This window comes from Arvicola amphibius, chromosome 5 (assembly GCF_903992535.2).
Source record: "Arvicola amphibius chromosome 5, mArvAmp1.2, whole genome shotgun sequence".
Classification (NCBI taxonomy): domain Eukaryota; kingdom Metazoa; phylum Chordata; class Mammalia; order Rodentia; family Cricetidae; genus Arvicola; species Arvicola amphibius.
In genome coordinates, this window is record NC_052051.1 from 61,065,012 (window position 1) to 61,081,910 (window position 16,899).

At 36.9% G+C, this 16,899-nt stretch overlaps 1 protein-coding gene and 1 pseudogene across 2 annotated transcripts in view; both read left to right on the forward strand.

The window, feature by feature from the left end:
* Dph6 (diphthamine biosynthesis 6) overlaps positions 1–16,899 on the forward strand; it is a 122,347-nt gene that overhangs the window by 62,175 nt on the left and 43,273 nt on the right. The window lies entirely within an intron of this gene.
* LOC119815585 lies at positions 15,336–15,817 on the forward strand (annotated as a pseudogene).

Here is a 16,899-nt window from a genome sequence, read left to right on the forward strand (position 1 = left end):
TCCTGATTTAGCAGTAGCAGAAAAAAAGCCATGCTGTATTGAAACTGCAGCTTCCTTGGGCATGCTGCCAGGGCAAACTCTGATGAGGTCTGTCTATGGAGCATTTAAATGGGTTTGTAAACAGAGTGCTACAACTTGCTTAATGACAACATAGATCAGCTGTGTGCTAAAAAGGGGGCGATGTACATGGCTCTCAGAGGCAGCAAACAACTCTGCCATGGTGGACTGGATGGGGCAAACAAGTAGTGCCAAATTCCCCCTAGCAGTGACACCGCTTAAGGTCATAAGAAGGGCTTAGCATTTTAAGAAGCACTTCTGGTCACAAAAGGATTACAGATATGTGATAAAGACAAATCCTGATGGAATAGATCTCTAAATAGGTCACATTGTGTTTAAAAATGTACATAGGCTTTGGAGAAAAGAAAAAGAGTATAAAAAGTTAAGTAAATGGTTTACAAAAGAAAAGTCTTTTAAAAGACAGTACAGGCAGTCATAGATTAAAAAGAGTAAAGAAAAATAAGCCACATAAAGATGGAAAATTCACAGAGAGTCTGGATTATGTATAATATTGGGTTTTCTTTGAATTTTTTGACTTGAAGGCTGCTAAGCTAAACCAACATATATATCTTAAGGGTGTCTTGATTTCAAAATATGGATCTAAGGATATTTTATTTGGAAAAGAGGTTCTTCTTTTTTTCCACAGAAGATGAGAACCTGTGGATTAATTTCCAGACTAATGTGGTTTAATGGACCACAACCCCTCACCCAAGAGGTCACTGTGAACAACCCCAAAAAATTACTTCACTCAGTAAACAGCAGGAAGCAGTTTGGAAAAAACCACACCCAAATTCCTAAGTATTGTATATAAATGTTTGTTTACAGTTAAAGGGGGATATGTTATAGAGATTTAAATTGGTATGGATCTTGGTTTATTGATACAAATTTTGGGTTAATTTTGTTACATGTATATTTCTGCCCTTGATTAAGGTATTGTCTTTGCAGTTCATTTAAAAGTGTAATTTATAATTAAGAAATATAGGTTAATAGATAATTATCTATAATAGTCAAGCTGTAGTCATGCTAATTAGATTTTCTAGATGTATAGAGATGTATTTCAGATGAATAGGCATTCTTCAAACTTTTCAAAGACAGAATATGGCATTAAAATGTTTTAAGAACTTAGGACTTTTCATTACAATAACACACATCTGCTCCTGGCAGCACCAAATTACTTCAAGAGAAAGATGTGGGCATCGAAGAGGCTCCTTATGGAGTTTGTTAGCCATTTAGGCAAGAAACTTCTCTTGCCTGTACTGTTTGATAGGATGCTGAGTGAATTGGACATACAGGACCCACAGATAAATGACTGCTGAAGTTGTCTAAAGATGAGACTGCCCTTCAGGGTTCCTGCTTCATGAAAGAGTCTGTTAGACAGCCTACAGGACACACACACAAAAGAGTGACTGACAACCTGCCAATATAAGAATTATCTTTGAAATTTCGTGCTTCATGGAAAAGTCTGCAGAATATGTAGGCTGAAGATGGATGCCCCAAAGGTACAGAAGGACTTTGGGTGACTGTCTGGGCAGTCTCTGTCAATTCTAGCCAGTTTACTTAGATAATATTATATCCTCCTGGAGTCTTTGATGGAGTTGAACAATTTATAGCTATAGTTATAGTTTTCCTTAGTTATGATAAAAGATGAAGTAGATATAAATATTATAACTATAATTCTTTTTTAATTTCCCAGTTATTAATGATGAAGCGATTTATTTCTGTTTTTTCCTTTTTTTCTTTTTTTTATTGATTTTTGTTGAGCTCTTGCTTGATAACTGTTTTGTTATATGTAATTTTATTATGTTAAAGTTAAAACCTTTTTTATTTAAACAGAAAAGGGGAGGTGATGTGGGATTTCCCTCTGTATGCTGTGATTACCACTAATGAATAGCAAAACTGCTTTGAACCTATAGCAGGGCAGAATTTAACTAGGTGGGGAAAATTAAATTGAATGCTAGGAGGAAGAAGGCGGGGTCAAGAAGAAGCCAATAAGCTGCTGCCAGAGACAGACATGCAGAAGTTTTGCCAGTAAGCCTCTTCCACGTGGTGATACACAGATTAATAGAAACGGCTTAAATTAATATGCAAGAGTTAGCCAATAAGAAGCTAGAACTAATAGGCCAAGCAATGATTTAAATAATATAGTTTCTGTGTAATTATTTCGGGGCTGAGCAGCCAGGAACCAACAAGTGTTTTCTAACAACAGTCCTCTGCAAAAGCAGCACGTGCTCTTAACCATTGATCCATCTCTTTTGCCCCTTGACTAATTTGAAAGGACAGACTTAATGTTGTTATTAGATTAAAATTGAAATATTTTTATTAATTTTAAAGGAACTTTTAAAATATTTCTTCTAGTGATAACTTGTAAATCTGACAAGTCATGGTACTTTTATTTGGGTAATATATTAACATGTAAGCAATTCTGGTTTGTGAAGAGAACGACTTGATACTATGAGGTATGCATCAAAGAGGCCATTAATCCTTAAAACCCATGTTGTAAGAGAAGACCAGAAATCTGTGGAGATTGCTAGTGGCAACTACTTCTTGACCAGTTTGATTTTCATTCCATAACCCCAAATAGTTTTAAGTTACTGTTTGATGAACTCTAATTTATAGAAGTCTTAGTGAATGGTTAATCTAGCTTTAATCAAGGTTAGTTTTTAGTAGATCACCATTTCTCAAAGTATATCCTAAAAAAGAATCTTGTTCAGAACAGTTAAGAAAAGCACACCACTTTCTCTCACAGACCTCTCGAGTACACAGTGACATCAGTGGGTCCATGTTAATGCTGTCAGTGTGTTGAGGATCAAACCCATGTTCACAAATGTGAAGAAACATGAAATGAGTCACTTTCCTTTGCTACAGTGAGTACCTAGTGTTCAGGAGCCTGTTTGTGTGTAATCAGATGTGCAGGATTCTCCTCTGGGATTGGTCTTCTTACTACATGTTGCACTTGGTAGAGAGGAGCGAGAATCTTGTCACAGCTGAAATGTTCTCTGATCACAATAGTGGAGCAGAATAAAGATGGTGTGGTATTAATTTGAAACTTTCTTTGTCAGAGGGTTTAGGATTTCTGTTCTGCTTTATAAATTGATTGTTCATAGCTTTGCCCATTATGTCTTTCAAAGATAATTTTCTATTCTTTTCAGATTTAGTTAGTTCCTTGCAGTGAAAACTGATATATCAGTTTATAAAATAACTGTCTTTTATAGTTAAAGAAATCTTAATTAGGAATCTGAGGATGCTTTGAAAATTGTAATATTCTCTGAAAGTTTAAGGGTTTTTCAGAATCTGGAATTAAAGTAGGGGCTTTTCAATCCTCTTATTAAAATAGACCAGACTTTGATAATTGGAATTGTTTTATCTGGTAATACTGCAAATGCTTCCTTGTTCTTTGTTGCAAGTTAAAACAATCTTAATTAATTTAAAGTTTTGCTGTAGTTATCGTCTATCTCAGATATGAAAGAAAACTGATGAAATTGTATATTTTTCATTTGAGGTAGTAGGAAGAATGGTGCAGATACATGACCTTGAATTCATATGTACCTTTTCTCAGTAATCACAGAGTACCAGTCTATGCTGTGCAAGTGTGGAAACAAGCCAGCATGAGAAACATTCTTATACATGAATTCTTATACATGGAAATCTCACTGAGAAGGCCCTTTTAAGAATCCTTATTGAATAATTTATATACATTTGTTATGTGTGTGTTTACATGTATATGGATAAAATTACCTTAGTCTTCTCTATATAAAATATTTCCTTAAAAATGTAAAAGGTAATTTAGATGTTGAACATAACATTCTTTTCAGACATTGCTTCATTGGTAGGCAGCTCTGTTTAGTTCTAGCTTATCAGTAACCTTTGCACATAATGTGATATTGTCTGAATGTCTTACTTTGTTCAGGCTTCCCTGGCACTGATGAAGCCTAAGGCTGCTGTTTCTTTGAGTTACTGATAATTTTTTATCTGATTAACTGACACATTTAGTTGAAATCAGACACAGCCCTTAGGCTGGGCATGGATTTAATTTAAAAAGTATCAAAGGTTTACTCTGTGTGCTATTTAATCATCATGTTTATCAGGCAAAGAGAAATTACCGGAAGGACCATAGGGAGAGGGTTATCTTCAGGAGCGGTAGCTTGGGAAATTGATAATGGCTACAAGGTAATTTACTGCTAACTTTTACATTCATTAATATAACATTTCCCGCTAATAATTACAGTGTATGTAATATACTAATTAAATTGAAAGCATTATCACTAATTTTCTTTTTGCTGAACCCTAAGATAGCTGGATAAGAAGTGAGAATGTGAAATTGAAGAAAGCCTATGTAGTCTCACCAATTTAAACAGTTGGATACTTGGACAGCTAAAATATTTTTAGAGATAGAAAGTGAAACCCTACAAGTCTTTAGGAGAATTCATGATAGGCTGCAACGAGGAAATGAAATTTCCAAATGAATGAAATCACTATGTACTGTAGGTTTGTAAAATATTACACTGGTCTGACCTGTAACAGTCATACATCTACCAGGACCCATGCATCACTATCTTTGGTAGGGATAGTGACACCACTCTAATGAATGAATATGCCTGCTTGATGGAATACACGGAGGCTATGGGCCTTTGCAGTACCCATGTTTTTATATGGCTCTTAACACTTCAACATAATTCATTTTCTACTTGAAAACCTCATACTACATAACAAAGCTTAGTATCCAAGCTTTAAGAAAAAACCTATCTCCCTCAAAGATTCCTTAACAAAACACTAATAAATAATCTAAAGGGGGATGCATTTCAAATTTTATATAATTTGGACAATAAATGTTACGCTTTGATGGTTATACATAATTGTACACCTTAATCTACAAGTGGCCTCCAGGGTTTCCTCCCACTTTCATTAATGATATACATAGGGTTAATAAAATCTAAAATAATATAATCATTTTTGTGTGTGCAAACTATAAAACCCATGAGAAGACTTGTCTTCATGGATATAAGTATTGTGCTACTTGCTAAATGCCTTTTGCCACAAATCACCAAAAACATTTAAGAGAAATGTTTGTTGAAAGTCTTATGTTGTTCTCATTTTAAAAACAAAGATGTTTAGAAGTTTCCTTGGAAAGAAATACTTAATATTAGAATAATAAATAGGAAAAGAACCTTAAACCCTTTATATTCCACTAACGACACTGGAATCTAGAAAAATTAGACATTGGTTAACCTGCCACAGCTAGTCATTATTAAAAACATGTGTGCGCCAAGGATTCTATGTCTATTAGGAGACATAAATCAGTCAAGACAATTTATTGTATTTATAGAATTTATGAAGATTTCATAATTTGAATTACCTGTATATTTTAACGCATTTGATTAAAAAATTAGTAAGCCTTACTTAATCTATACAAAATATTTTTGTTTCATTTGCTCTATATAGTTTATAATCAGTCATAGAAATGTTTGCTTACTTTTCTACAATTTTTGTCAATTAGTACTTTTTATTACTAGAGATACATCCATATATTTTAATCCAGCTTCTTGAGACTAGAGATTGGCTTATATTGTTTTTTAACATTCTTTCTATTTTAATTTTGTTTGTATCTGTCTGTTTGTACATGTGTGTGAATGCATATGTATGTGTATTAAACATGCATGTGGAAACCTGAGGACAACCTGGGATGTCATTCCTTAGGGGCCTCTCAGCTTTTATTTGAGACAGGGTATCTTATTGACCTGAAGCATATCTGAGTAGGTTAGGCTTCCTATGTAGAGAGTTCCAGAAATCTATCTTTGCCTTCCATCTCATCATGAGGGATTACAGTGTGTTCTACCACAGAAGGGTTTTTACATTAGGTCACTACTCTTTCAGGACAAGCATTTTCCTGAGTTAGCCATCTTCTAGCCTCCTCTTAAAATGTTTGTTGAGATTTACAGTTACTTTTGCTCTGTCACTTTTAACCTCATGTTTAGCTTTCTTACTCTTTTGATCCTAGTCATTTCACATTAATTTTTGGTCCATCTAATACTTCATATATTACTTATCTGATACTTATGCTAATGCTTAACATACTAGATGTTTTAATGGTAAAATTTTGGTGTCAATAGCAATATACAAAGTCCTCCAATACAACAAAATTCCATTTAACTGCAGCAGAAAGTCTTTTTTTTTCCATAACTGATAACAAAATATTAAGAGCTTCTCCCAAAACTACATAATTCAACTTAATATGTCCACATCAACATTGATGTCTCTTTAATTGACATGGGCTAGTTGGATAGTCATTTTATTCAGTTGATGGTCTTGAAATTTTTTTTCTCATGATTTATTTTTTTTTTATATTTAAAAATTTCCATCTCCTTCCCTCCTCCTCCCCGCTCCCTCCACTCCTCCTCCCCCTTCCCTCCCCTCCTTCTCCCCCTTCCTTCCCCTTCCCTCCACCCATACCTCCCCTCCCTCCCTCTCAAGGCCAAGGAGCCATCAGGGTTCCCCACTCTATGCTAAGTCCAAGGTCCTCCCAACTCCCCCCAGGTCCAGGAAGGTGATCGACCAAGCTGAAAAGGCTCCCACAGAGCCCGTCCATGCAGAAGAATCAGAGCCCAGCGCCATTGTCCTTTGCTTCTCAGTCAGCCCCTGCTGTTGGCCACATTCAGAGAGACGGGTTTGGTCGCATGATCCATCAGTCCCATTTCAACTGGAGTTGGTGATCTCCCTTTAGTTCTGTCCCACCGTCTCCATGAGTGAATGCACCCCTCACGTTCCTGACTTTCGCCCTCATGTTCTCGCTCCTTCTGCTCCTCATCAGGACCTTGGGAGCTCAGTCCAGTGCTCCAATGTGGGGCTCAGTCACCTTCCCCATTTGTCGCCAGCTGGAGGTTCCCTCACAGTCCTGACTTTCTTTCTCATGTTCTCTCTCCTTCTGCTCCTCATCAGGACCTTGGGAGCTCAGTCCGGTGCTCCAATGTGGGGCTCTGTCATTTTCTTCATCTATCGTCAGGTGGAGGTTCTATGGTGATATGCAAGAAATTCATCAGTATTGCTATAGGAACTGGCCTTTTCAGGCTCCCTCTCCTCAGCTGCCCAAGGAACTAACTGGGGGCGTCTCCCTGGAAACCTGGGAACCCCTCTAGGGTCAAGTCTCTTGACAACCCTCAGGTAGCTCCAATGACATCTTGAATTTTGCAGGCAAATGGATGGAAATAGAAAACACTATTCTGAGTGAGGTAACCCAGACCCAAAAAGATGAACATGGGATGTACTCACTCATATTCGGTTTCTAGCCATAATTAAAGGACATCGAGCCTATAAATTTGGGATCCTTGAGAAGATAATAAGAAGGTGAACTCCCAAAAAAAGATATAGTAATCCTCCTGGATATTGGAAGTAGACACGATCGCCAGGCAAAATTGGGAACTTGAGGGTTGGGCGAGACTGGGCCAAGGGAAGATGGGGAGAGAAAAGTGTGAAGGGGAGAATGGGGGGAGCTCGGAGGAATGGGGTGCTTGGGATATAGGAAGGGTGGATATGGGAGCAGGGAAGCATATATCTTAATTTAAGGGTCTTGAAAATTTTTAACAAGAAATTTAGAAAAATATTTTTGATAGTTCAGACAAAAGAGCTTAAAGTACATCAGTATACATAGCTTCTGTGGTGAATGAACATGGCCCCCAGAAACTTACATATGTGAATTATTGGTCCCCAGTTGGTGGAACTGTTTGGGAAAGATTAGGAAGTGTGGCCTTGTTGGAAGAGATGTATCACTGGGTTTGGGCTTCAAGGTTTCAAAACTCCTATTATTACCAGTCTCTTTCTCTTTTTCTCTGTCTCCTTCTTGTAGATAAAGATATAAGTTCTCAGCAAATGCTCCAGGGCCATGCCTGCCTGCCTGCTGTTGTCCTCAACATGATGGTCATAGACACTAACCCCCACAGCTGAGTGAAAGCTTCCATAAACTCTTCTTCAAGTTGCCTTGGTCATGGTATTTATCGTGGCAATAAAAAAAGTAATTAAGACAACTTTCCAAAACCATTTTTGACCCATGGACATATTTGGCCCATGGACATCATTCTGTATCTATATGCTGTATAGGTGGTACCTGATTTTGAAACATGCACAAAAAACCCACTTTAGCAAGTATCTTGATCTCTTGGCTATACCTGCAGCTTGACCAATCAAAAGAAGACCTATAAAAGATTATCTCCATACTTTGTTAAACTCTTAATTCACACTGGTCTTTTTTTCATACAATATCACAGATTTTATCACATAAGTGGGTCTAAGATCCTATATAACAATAAAATAGTATGTATATATGTCTATGTACAGCGAGAGAGAAAAAGAGAGAGACAGACAGACAGACAGACAGACAGACACTACACAAAATGAGCTAGAACTGTACAGGGAGGAAAGTACTATAAAAGAGTGTGGGAGAAGCAAGGAGGTGAATGTGAAAGAATGTGCATTGTGTAATGCATTAATTATGTAATTATACTCACAAAACATAAATAAGAATTTTTAAAAATGGTAATGACAAGGAGATGAATAATAGACTATGTATCTTATTCTTTGTCTCCTTGTGAAAACAATATAAAATGTATTTTTTTTATTTGAAGAATAGAAGCAACCTAATAGAACACTAAAATGTATCCATTTTATGTTAAAAAATAAAACAAAGATTTCCTCTAGGACTGATTTGACCAAACATTATTTCTCTCCATCTCCATGTATCTTCCATCTCTCTGTAGTTTGTGCTACTGGTCTATTTATAGTCTGTCCCTGTTGCAAATCAAAGGGCTTTTCTAAATGTAGTGAAACCATGAATATGGGCAAAGAGTGACGAATTCTTTGTAGAAATCTTTAATAGAATTTTACAAGGGGAGAAGTCATTTTACTGACAAAATTGATCCAAAATAGCAAGCACACGATCAAGCTACATCTGCACATTGCTTCCAACATTTATGGGGGAATGTTGGTTATTTCTTTGAAACTTTTGACTGCTTTTAGCAAATAATATCCACAACACATACAGAAACCCATACTTTACTCCATCTCAGAGACATGGAAGAGTATATAACTTAAGATTAAAGCTTAGTTTGTAAAAACTGATTGCATGGGAAATCCAAAGCATAGTAAAGTTGGTTGTTCCACCTTTATCTTAAAGCCAAATTAAACTTAAAACAGTAGAATAGCAGGTTAAATATGTAGTCTGAAGTCATTTTGAAATGTATTATTAACTTAGCTGTGAGTTCTGTTAAAAAAAAGTCTTTTTCAATGTAAGAGATACTTTCATACAATTTTGTCACTACAGGCATCAATATGATCAATGTACACAGTATACTAGGGTAAAAATGTTTTTTTATGAAATCTGTCACAGTGCACAATGAACATGCCTTAATAAAACTGCTTATTATTGGGCTAACGAGATGACTCGGTGTTTAAGAGCAGTTGTTGCTCTTGCAGAGGTCCTGGGTTTGAGGTTAGTACCCATATAACAGCTCACAGCCATACCTAACTCCAGTTCCAGGGGACCTGACACCCTCTTCTGACCTCTGTGGGCATCAGGCACAGTACTGGTACACAGACATGCATGCAAAGAGAGCAATCATCATGAACGTAAAATAAAACATTTACATATGGGAGGGATCATGTAGTCTTTGTCTGGATTATCTCATTCAAAATGACTGTTACCAGTTCCATCAGTTTTCTTACAGATTTCGTTTTTATGACTGAATACTATCCCGTCGTGGACCACATTGTTATTGTCCAGTCATCGGCAGATAAACAGATCATTTCTGTCTGCGGCTGTGAATAGAGCAGAGGGGCTGGGATGGGCCGATGTCTCTAAGGCAGGATCTGGAGGCCTTTGGGAATATGCCCAGGAGTGGGATAGATGAATCAGGTGGCAAATCTGCTTCTAGCATTTTGAAGCACTTCAACACCGGTTTTCCTAGTGGTGGAACCAGTTTGTACCTTTATTGATGGTGAATAAGAATTCCTCTTTCCCCACCCTACATCTGTTATCATTTGTTTTTGCTTGTTTGTTTGTTTGTTTGTTTGTTTTATTGCACCCGTTCTTACTGGAGTAAGAGGAATACTCAAAGTAGCTTTGATTTGCCTTTCCCTGATGGCAAGAATGTTTTGTTTTGTTTTTCTTTTGCTAAATCCCTTTCATGGCTTGTTTGTTTTTTTATTTATTTTTTGGTTGGTTTTGTTGTTTTTTTACATTTTCCCTTTCATTGAAAATAGATTCTTTTCTCACATAATATATCCTGCTTATGGTTCCCCTCCCTCTAACTCATCCCAGTTCTTCTTCCCCTATATTTCTAAACGGTTTCTCAGCCACTGAATTTCTTCTTTGAAAACTCTCTTTAGTTCCATGTCTTGGTTATTTTTAAACTGTTGTGATGAGACACTATGCCCAAGACAGCTTATAGAGAAAGCTTATAATTTGGGACTTACAGTTTTAAAATGTGACTCTGTTAGTATCTTGGTAGGGATCATGGCAGAAGGCAGGCAGGTATGGTGCTGTAGAGCTTACATCTGATACACAAGTAAGTAAGCTCTACAGGTATGGTGCTGTAGAGCTTACATCTGATACACAAGTAAGTAAGCTCTACAGGTATGGTGCTGAGAGCTTACATCTGACACACAAGCATGAGGCAGAGAAATAGAGATTTAATTTGCTATGGCTTGGGCTTTTGAAACCTCAGTGCCAACCCCTAGTGACACACCTTTTCCAACAAGGCCACATCTCCTACTCCTTCCCAAACAGTTTCACCAACTGGGGACCAAAATTTTATTCAAATATATGAGCCTATAGGGGCCATTATCGTTCAAACCACCACACCGTTTTAATTGGTTATTTCCTCAGTGTTTATGATTATATATGTATATATATATATATATGTATATGTATAGTATTATAGACATTGACTCTCTATATATTGATTATGTAGTAAACTTGTTTCCCATTCTGTCTGCTACCTCTTCACTCAAATGATGTCTTTGACTCTTCACAAGCTTTCTTTTTTTTAGTTTTTTTATTGTATTTTTTAAAAAGAAAGCAAACTATCTTTTTTCATTTTACATACCAATCCCAGTTTCCACTCCCTTCCCTCCTCCCGTTCCCTGCACCTATCCCATCCCTCCTTCCCTCCTCAGAGAGGGTAAGGCACATTGCTTTGGCAAAGGTCCAAGGCCCTCCCTACTATATCTACGCTGAGCAAGGTATCCATCCAAAGAGGATAGGTCCCAAAAAGCCAGTAAAAAATAAATAAATAAATAAATAAATAAATAAATAAATAAATAAATAAATAAATAATAAAATCCTGGTGCCACTGCCAGTTGCTCCAAACTGGCCTTGCCCTGTAGTGTGACTGATGACTGTCTTAAATGTCACCATAGAAGCTTCATCCAGCAACTCATGGAAACAGAGGCAGACCCACAGCAGAGCACTGGACTGAGCTCTCAAAGTCCAGTTGAAGAGTGGGAGGAGTGAGAATATGAGCAAAGAGATCAAGACCATGATGGGTTCACCCACTTAAACAGTCTACCTGAGCTAATTGTAGCTCACCAACTCCAGTTGGACAGGGAAGGAACAGACATAGGTCCAAAGTAGTCCCTCTGAATTTGGGTGACAGTTGTGTGGCTGGGGCACACTGTGGGACCACAAACTTTCTTAAGAGGCCCCCTTTATCAGTTCTTGATCCAAATGACTGCACTAACTTGGGTTCTATCCAGAAAGTCTCTTCCTCTACCTGTGAGTTCAGGCATATTCCCTATATTTTCTTCTATTATATTCAGGATATCTAGCTTTAAATTGAGGCTGGTGATATATTTAAAGTTGAATTTCCTCCAAGGTGAGCAATAGAGATCCAGTTTCATGATTTTTCCCTTTTAAGAAAATATGAAAAATAAAAAAATAATAGGTTAGACTTTCGTACAGTATATTGGCTTTCTATCACCCAGTTCCTCCCATATCCTCCCTACTTAACTCCCCACACAAATCCACTCCCTTCCTTTCTTTCTTATTAGAATCCAAACAGGCATCTAAAATGTTATTAATAACAACAGTACATAAAATAAGATGAAATGAAAACAAACTAGTATAGGACAAAACAAATGAGCCAAAGAAAAACCACACAGAGCCGGGCGGTGGTGGCGCACGCCTTTAATCCCAGCACTCGGGAGGCAGAGGCAGGCAGATCTCTGTGAGTTCGAGGCCAGCCTGGTCTACAAGAGCTAGTTCCAGGCCAGGCTCTAAAAAAGCTGCAGAGAAACCCTGTCTCAAAAAAAAAAAAAAAAAAAGAAAAAGAAAAACCACACAGAAACACCAGTTCTGGGACACCCACATTCACACACACAGAAAAGCCTATAAAAACAGAAGTGGAAACCATAATGTTTAAGCAAAATAATCTGTAAAGTTCAAAAAAATGCCCAGTCAAAGCATTGTGAGACCAAAAAAACCTCTAGAAATACTATTGAGTTCATTGTCTGCTAGCCATTTACTGCTGGGAAGGGGGCTGCATTTGAGTGTGGTTTGTGTATCCAGTGAGATTTGTAAAATTTCCATTTTGAGTGATTATCATTTGGAGATAGCTTATGAGCTATGGGTGGGGGCTTATTCACCTTACCATCACAGCACTGGGACCACATCTGCCATAGACTCTGTGCACAATTCTACACTTGCTCTCCAGTTTGTCTTTTCTTCACTGTGTATTATTTCAGGCCTCTTTGTCAAATACTGGTGGTTATAGGAGCATGGATCCTCGGTTGTATTCTATTCACCAGTGAATTTGTCTTTATGACAGTACCGTGTTCTATTTGCTACTGTGATTCTGTAGCATAACTTTAAGACAAGTAATAGTAATACCATCAGCAGTATTTCATTGAAAAAGATTATTCTGAATCTTTTTGTTTCGATATGAATTTTAAGGGTTTTTTTTCAATTTCTGTGAAAAATTGCATTAGACTTTAGATAGGAATTGTATAGGAAGTGAGTGGATCTTGGTGGGAGGGTAGGTGGGGGTGACCTGGGCAGGAATAGAGGGAAGGGAAAATGTAGTCAGGATATATTATGTGAAATATTGAAAAATATATTTTCAATAAAAGGAGAAAAGTGACGATAATAAACCAAGCTTCACCCGTTTCAGTGTTTGCTAACTCACCTTGGATTTATCTGCACACTATTTGCAACTATCGTGCTTATGATTAACAGCATTCTCTCATTAGGTCTTCCCAGCATTCCTTCAAGGGGACTTTCTCATCTGCAGGGAAATGTTCACAACGCCTGTCTTGCCACAATCAGAATGACTATCATCTAGGAAAATAAAACTGTTCCACAACACACACAAAAAAAGGACTCCTTATACACTGTTAGAAGGAATGTAAATTACTTCAGCCACTATGGAAATTAGCAGAGGAGGTTCCTCAAAAAAAAAATAGCAATAAACTGCCTTATTCTATCAATAAAAATGCCTTGGGCCTTAAAGAAAAACACTTAATTCTTTCTTTTCAGACTGATTATGGAAAAGTTTGGGCTGAAGTGCTATCACACCATCACAGGTCAGGTGGAAAGCAGAAGTGAGATAATGCAGTGTTTGTTGTTAGATGGAGTCACGGACAACTAATTTATCTATTGCGATTTTTGTGTCATTTAGTTTTCTGCTTTAACAACTTTCCCCTTATTTCTTTGAGAAATCTCATAAAACAGGATGATAATACTGCAAATTAGTGACCTAATATTCTCTCTTGAGCTCAGTGTTTAATGGGACAATGCCAGATGGTGATCAATTTTCGTTTTAGAATGTTTCTATTGATTATGCTAAGAAAAAATAATAATATTTTTAACTTAACAAAATTTTTAGTGAACTTTATTTGGGAGTTCTAAATGTTGCATTGAAAATTATTTCACTTAAATGGTATGTTTCTGTGGTTTTCTTTATTTGTCTAGATTAAATGAAGAATTAGAAGCTTAAAGAAAAAACATATGGTACTTAACCAGCCATATTCATATCTGGTTTAGTTATCTAAGCCGCAAAACATCATTGATATTCATAAGGGTTCTTTTCATACTCAGTAATGGTTTGTTGCCAGAAGTCCAAATATTGCCACTTAGAAGATAATGCAAGAGTTTGTCTTTAATGAATAAGTCATATTAAAAATTTTGGAATGCCTTTCAGATAAAAAACACTTTAAATTCAGTGGATCATTTTTTTCTCAACAGGCAAGAACTCATTAGCAGAATAATACTGATAACTGAGGGATTTTTCAAAGAAAATAGTATCTCTGATAGATGCAACATACGTATCTTCTCAACTTTAGAATAATTAGGGTTCATTTTCATTGACAAAAATAGATATCTTAGTTCCAACTCAGGGGGCTTCATGAGCCAAATATTCAACATTGAGTCCAGTGAATATTAATGAGCAAAATCATCACTTAGTTCTTCATTTGTACCTTTTAACCCGCCTAGATTCTGCTTAAGATTATCCCTATTAATGTATAACCACCTGTCTTCATCATTGTAACCCCTGTCTAGAGCTTTGTATATGAATAAGAACACACAGCATTAGCTACATATCACAGAAGAGTACACATCCAGCCTTGAATGTGGATATTCTTGGTGTACTCTTTTTAAGAGTACTTAACAATTCTTGAATACTAGTTCATGAACTCTAATAAGTAGATCCATGTTTACCCATCTCTCTATGCTTAAAATAACACCAGTGACATCACCGAATCTTTTACTTGCTTAATATGGACGGTTCAGAAGTAGCTACCAAGTGGAGACTGACAATTAGACCTGTTCGTATTTATGTTAGCGCATAAGTTATTTATAGTTTTACAGCCATATTTTTTTCCTTTGTGGTTTTATATATAGACACTATGCTAAGGAGAATACAGGGAAACAGTAGATAATTCTGAATGTCTAGTATTTGGAATATAATTTTTATATTTAAAATAAATAGTTCCTGAGTTAAATTTAATGGTACATGCCTGATCCAACACCTAGGAGGTGGAGAATCAGAGAAGCTCAAGGACAACCTGAGCTTCATAAGCCCTTGCCTTAAGAAGCCAAAATTAGAGTAGTTCATGATGTTACTCTCCATCAACGTAGCGCTTGCTTGTAGTCCATTAAGCGCTACATAGACATGTCAGCAGTCATTCTATTCCTCTATATTCATGACCACAAGATTTTAATTCCCCCCTGCTGTGGTATTTTTAAATGCTTCTCCTTTCTTAATATAGTATGGAACACTGATGATCCTATTGTTGTTATGGGCAAGTGCCCTGCCCAGTGTTAATGGTATTGTAAGAGCAAGCCATATCCAAAGTTTCACTTCTGTCAAGATGTACCAGGTGCTGTGATCTGCCTCTGGCTAGGAATGGAAGAAGGCAATAATCAATGAATTCATAATTTGTGGCTACATGGTGTCAGATGTATATGTGCAATTCATTTCCAAAGCTCTGGAGGCTGCCTGATTTGTGCCAACAAATACATGGTAGAGTTTTATTTCAAGTGAGGCTCCACCCTTTTCATGTTTTCCAAATCAACAAATTGTCCTGTACTGGTCTGACAGACTTCATACAGGTGTGTGGTGCCTTTGGGAAGGCCCATGAAACAATGCCAAGGATTCACATTGGCCAGGTCATCATGTTCAGCTACACCGAGTCACAGAATAAGGAATATGTGTTTGAGCCTTTGCATAGAGCCAAGTTCAAGTTCCCTGGCTGCCAGAAGATCCACATCTCAAAGTAGTAGAACTTCACCAAGTATAATCCAAATGAATTGAAGACATGGTTGCTAAGAAGTAGTTCATTCTTAATGTCTATAGAGGCAAATATATCCCCTGTAATAGTCCCTTAGACTAGTAGTGAGCCCTGCATTCCTGAAGACTTCTCAGTGCGCTCCTGTACTCTACCAAGTCATATTCAGTAATAAATCTCACATCCACATCCAATGTGCTAATATGTGTTTGTGTGTGTGTGTGTGTGTGTGTGTGTGTGTGTGTGTGTGTGTGACACATTATAAATTTAAAATTGGTGTTAGTAAACCTGTGAGGACTTTTACCTCCCAACATGCCAGGTACATAGAATAAAGAAATGAATGGATATCTACATGTAAATTTTGAGTGATTTTTCTATGATTAAGAAAATAATAGCCGGACGGTGGTGGCGCACGCCTTTAATCCCAGCACTCGGGAGGCAGAGGCAGGCGGATCTCTGTGAGTTCGAGACCAGCCTGGTCTACAAGAGCTAGTTCCAGGACAGGCTCTAAAGCTGCAGAGAAACCCTGTCTCGAAAAAAACCAAAAAAAAATAATAATAATAATATGATATTTAAGATATTTGTGCAAATTGTAGACTCATCTTCTTTAGATAGTTTTTTAGAGTTAATTGTGTCCCCACAAAATTTTCACATTGAAGTTCTAACTCTAACCTGGTGACCCATCTCTCCAGCCCTCTGAATTTGCATTTTAAATATATGCGTACTTTGTACCTTATTTTATGTGTGGGAAAAAGAAATTCTCCAGAAATTGGCTCTCAGTTGACTTCCAGATATGGCCATAAACTGAACTTGATTTTTGTATTTCTTAATATATTCTATGCATTAGTTCCTTGTCTGGAAAATAGCTGGCATAGTTTGTCTTCCATTCTATATGCTGCCTCTTCATTGTTGGTAGTTCCTATTTCTGTACAGAGCCTTTTAATTTCATGCAGTCTTATTTACTGGTTCTTGGGGGTTTTCTTCTGCTTTTGAAGTTCTTTACAGAAAGCTCTTGCCTATGCTTATACCTTGTCATTGTTTCCATAATTATAGTGTACTACACATGCATTTAAA